Source organism: Gossypium arboreum, chromosome 10 (assembly GCF_025698485.1).
Source record: "Gossypium arboreum isolate Shixiya-1 chromosome 10, ASM2569848v2, whole genome shotgun sequence".
NCBI classification, from domain to species: domain Eukaryota; kingdom Viridiplantae; phylum Streptophyta; class Magnoliopsida; order Malvales; family Malvaceae; genus Gossypium; species Gossypium arboreum.
This window is the reverse complement of record NC_069079.1, coordinates 42,435,938-42,441,336: the sequence shown is the minus strand read 5'-3', so window position 1 is coordinate 42,441,336 and position 5,399 is coordinate 42,435,938. Positions and strand designations below refer to the sequence as shown.

Here is a 5,399-nt window from a genome sequence, read left to right as displayed (position 1 = left end):
ATATTATTGTCATTTATTAGCTCGAAATATTATTCAGTATATCATCTTTCCATTTTCTACATTACCATTTTATTTTATTTCACTAAAATCACGTCATGAATCACGTTTAAACATATTTACCCATAGTTGTTTTTATACTATACCCCCAAATAAAATAAATACTCATCGTTTTAAATTTTACATATGTTATTATAAAAAAAAGGGGGAAATTTTAAAAATAGGCAATATTTTGTATTTGGAGATTCGAGGAGTCGTGCCCTAACTTACGGGGTTTTCGATTTTCTCGTTGAATCTAAATTACCAAATATCCTTTTAAAATTAAAATACGTGAGAATTAATATAAAAAAATAAAAGGCAAGCTTATTTTTGAGAATTCGAGACGTCGTGTCCTAACTTACGGGATACGACCTTTTGTTACCTCGAGATAAGAAAGCCTTTTACATACGTTTTGATCTTTCAAGGGATTTTACTAAAACATATATATTAATACAAAGAGGGATCGTATTTTAAATTCTTTTTGAGTTTTCAACTTTTGACATTAAGTCATTAATTAATCAATTAGGTACCAATTTTGGGCGTTACGAGGGTGCTAATTCTTTCTCATACGTAACCGACTCCTGAATCCATTTCCTGAATTTTGTAGATCAAAACCGCTGCTTTAGTAAATCAAGCCATTTATTAAAAACAATCAATTTACAAGGTGATCTGATCACACCTCATGAAAAAGGATTAGTGGCGACTCCTATTTTCGTTTTTTAAAATAAAAGTCGATTTCAAAATAAAAAGTTTGGACATCAAGAATATATATTAGATTAGTGGCATGTAATCCAAAATGCGTATTTGGAAAGTGTTTGAACACATAAATATTAAGGTTGGAGTTTTTGAAGCTCATAATTAGACATTACAATTCAAACATAATACAAATATATGAATATATCAAAATACATATCATATAAAATTTTAACCTCTTAAATTTATTTAAAATATATAAAGCCTTCTAAGCTAGATTGGAAATATGAAAAATATAAAAATACAAAATCACTAGTAATCATATCGAATAACTATTCATTTGAGTTGTCCTGGTAACGCAATTTCCTTCTAGCTATCATCAATGTGAAGGAGGAGGAAGATTACTATGTGCATGACAAGCAGTATCATGTGGAGGACATGAAGGTGGTTTTCCTCCGCCTAGATTTCTATGTATCAATTCATTCCTTTCCTTGACTACAATTTTAATACCAAATATCAACACAAAATATTCAATAAAAAATATATGTATGAAGAACAAGTTTTATATATAGTTTTGATTCAACTTACTAGTTAAAGTGAGTGTTTGTTGTAGAAGATGGATGCAAGAGTAGAGAAAATGATAGCAGTAGGACTAGTATAAAACGCATCGCTGATTTCTTGCAGAGCATGTTTGGTTCCTGAGAATCTGATTTTTATGTTGATGTTTATGGCTGTTTCATCTGACTTGGTGGTGATTATTTATTTATTTTGGAGGACAAACAAGACTTTGAAAGTCTATTATTATTATTGTTGTTGTTCGATGGCTCTTGTAGGAGAAAGAAGACTTTGGAACTCAATTAGTTTTTTATTATTACCCTTTTGACAATTCCTCATTGAAATATCATTGGTCTTAGTTAATTTAGTTTATTTATTTTTTATTTTAATGTTGTTTAAAAATTCATAATTACTCCTCAAATCTTAAGTATAATATATTTTATAATTCCATTATTTCTAAAAAAATCTTATTATTTGAATAAAATTAGAGATTATCTCTATATAAATTTATATATTTATAGTGAAACCACGTAATAATTCTTAACAGTTCATCGAAAAGCTATCAAATAAATATGTATAAATTTATATACTAATGTGTATTTAAATATAAAGACAATGAGACATTTTTAGTAATAAGATATTTTAAGGACAAAATTTTCTTATTTTCAGTCATCCTAAGTAAATCATGTACAAAAGAACTACAACCATTTTAATGTATATAAAATTGAAGTCCTTAAAAGTATAATAATAATAATAATAATAATAATAATAATAATACCGCGTTTTCTCTTGGTCTCTTTTTATTCGCATGCTCATCGGTTTTATTAATTTTAATTTTCTCAACTATTTTCAATCATTATCTTCTACCAATGCTTCCACTTCTAGGGTAAATTATGATTAAGTTCATTAAATTATTTGTAAATTTATATTTTAGTCATTAAACTTTTAAAAGTTATAAAATTATCATTGACTTGTTGAAAAATTTACATTTAAGTCACCAGAAAGTTAAAATTATTGATTAATGATATTTTTTATTCGCACCGCTTGTACCAATGGAAAGCACTTATTCTCTTTCTCTTCTAAAGTTCAGTATTTTCTCATGAAACAACTTTGAACGTCAAGAATCTCCTAACCAAAATTCAAATACTTTTCTTCTTTGATTTCCGACACTGACTATTAGATCGACTTAGATCTAATGTATGTTATTTTATTGATCGATGGGTACTAATCCTGTAACGCCCCAATTTTTGGGAATCCTGTGAATGTTGGTATAGGTTTAATTATGTTATTGGGCCTCTAGAAAGTCCAAACTTAAGATAGAACCCGACAATTTTAGTTAATTTTTGTTCCATAAGAAAAAGGGGGTGAAATTATGAAATAGGACCTATGTGAAAATGTTTGAAAATGCTATAGGCTAAATTGAAGTGGCCAAATAAATAGGAGTGCAAAATAGGAGGATTTGCATGACAAACCTCCCATTTTACATGTAGTGGCTAGCCATCATGTTGTTGTAGACAAAATGTGCACTTGATATCCATAATTTATGGCACAAATTCATACAAATTGATAATAGGTTAGGTAAATGTTCCATGATAATAGGTTAGGTAAATGTTTCATGATAATGGGTTAGGTAAATGTTTCATGATAAGAATTTCATGTCTTTTGTATTAAAGAATTAAATGGATGAAATATGAAGTTTTATTAAAAGAAAAAGGGGTGAAAAGAACAAAGTTTTGTCCATCTTTGTTCATCATAGCTGAAAGTTAGAGAAGAGAAAGGAGAGGAGAAAGCTCTTGAGTATTCGGTCATTAGGAGGAGGAAAATTGAAGGTAAGTTCTTGGTACCTTGCTTCTATTTTGAGGTTCATGAGTTCTTCTTGATTCTACCTTAACTCTTGAAGTATATTTTGATTTTTAGTTGTGTTGTGAGCATTTAATCATGAATTAAAATGAAGGAAATGGTTGTTGTTTCATGTTCTTTTGATGAAAAATGGAAGATAGGTGAAGTTGAGCCAAACAAATGAGCATGCATGTACCTTAGATGTTAAAGGGAAAAATCGGCTAACATGTTGTGCTTTAAAATGATGAAATGGAGATTATACTTAAGTAAAATCATAGATATGTGATGATTGATTGGTGATATACATGTTTAAATAACAAGCATGCAAGTTAGGTGTGAAAGAGTGATTTGGTAATAAATCTGCTTGGGACAGCAGCAGTAACGTGACTTTGGAAAATCACCATAAATTATGGGAGATGAGTTAGAAGCTGCATAAATTATGTAATTAAATCTTAATGAGTCTAGCTTCAAATGGAATAAACGAGAACATATTTTGAATTCTGTACAATAAGAAATTTGATTCGTAATGAAGAGTGGTCAGATTAGTCAAACAGTGAAACATGGGAAACTTTAAGAAAAATCTGGTATTGATTGGCCACGCCAAAAATTCTAAAAATTTTATGGCTAAAAGATATATGAGTCTATTTTTAGGGAAAATTAACGGCACTTGATTTGGAGTTTCGTAGCTCCAGTTACAAATAATTTAGTGACTGTTGCTCAGGAAGATAGCTTGCAGTGAAATTATGATTATGTGGTAAACATTGACAAAAATTTGTTAATGAGTTGCTTATTGATTTCTTATAAGCTTACTATGATCTGTAGGTGTGGTTGGCCGAATATTGTAAGGGGTTAATACGTAGTTTGTATTTGAATAGTTAGATTAACGTGTTAGTAATCCAATTGTAGGCGGTTCGTGTGTGGATCTCGTCAGTATATCATCGCAAACAGGTGTGTAACTAACACCCTCTCTCATAGACTAGATCGGCAAAAGCCGAAAAGCCGAAATAAAAAGTCGGTATTTTGGGAATTTGTGATTGTGCGAATGCTCGTAAGATAGTTGGGTTTTTATATTTGGTAATCTAAAGTAATAAACTGCAATACGCGGGATTTCGTACATTTTGATAATTTGGGCTTAATGGGCCAAAGATCGGGTTCATGGGCCAACAGGCCCAATTCGATAAGTATCTTGTGTAAGTGTTCTGATAGTACGTAAATAGTTAGGATATGCATGAAAACCCTAAAAGCAGCTAAATTACTATAATACCCCTATGTATGGAAAATTACTGTTATACCCCTAGGTGCAAAATTACCGTTATACCCCTAGGGTTAATTTTGAGTGAAAAGCATGACGATCTGATTACGTATGATGTATGCCATGATTATATATCATTGCATGGGGACATGGGTTATATTATGGAGGAAGCGTTCGGTGGCTATGCCACAAATATTCGATCTGGTGGCTCGCCACATATATATCTGATACGGTGGCTCGCCACGATTATCTCATATCTGTAACTCTGTCACATTATACATTACATTACGCAGCCATGCTGCAAATTACGTGGTGTGTAGCAGTTGGGTGGGTCGAGTTGTCTCCCACACGGTGTAAGGTTGGTACGGGGTGTTATGGATGAATGGGTTGGGTTTACGCATAAACATGTAATATCTATTCTATTCTCGCTATGGGCCTATGGGCTTTATTCAATTACATTGCGGGCTAAGGCCAACTTATTCTATTTACGTGGTTTGAGTGATATAGGCTATGGTTGGGTTAATTTACACCGAGTTTCCCTAACTCACCCCTTTTATTTTCATCCACGCAGTAATCCCCAACCATAGTGGGCTTGGAGTTGTGAGGGAATTCAGAGTGGCCACCCATTCTGAAAGTTTGATTTTCTTCTGGTGAACTGGACATCCTTTTATTTACGTTTGAAGTTTTTGGGCTTTTAAATGTAATAAGGCCGCTTATTTATTTTGATGGTTTTAATATGTATTACTAAGATAGGTAATACTTATTTTAAGCTGTTGAAATTGGATAGCTTTAGGGGCGTTTTCAAAAACAACAATTGATTTCAAAATAACACGACAACAAGCAAAGCTTACGCAATGAAAGTATTTTCCAAAATTAATCACTTTTCCTAAAAATGACTTAATCGAATCGATTTCCTAGAAATATCCATGACGTTAAGGTGTGGCAATGGCGATTTGCATGTCTAGGATTGGATCCGAAGGAGCTTGGTATAAGCGGTCCGATGGACTCACCACCTCTTTTCGGT

The 5,399-nt window shown here is 31.8% G+C and overlaps 1 long non-coding RNA gene across 1 annotated transcript; it reads right to left on the bottom strand.

The window, feature by feature from the left end:
- Positions 1-794: 794 nt before the first annotated feature.
- On the bottom strand, positions 795-1,500 carry LOC128281590 (uncharacterized). Its single transcript, XR_008271831.1, has 2 exons — positions 1,318-1,500; positions 795-1,224 (listed from the first exon to the last, which is right to left on the bottom strand). It is a non-coding gene; the product is annotated as an uncharacterized LOC128281590 (long non-coding RNA).
- Positions 1,501-5,399: the final 3,899 nt, after the last annotated feature.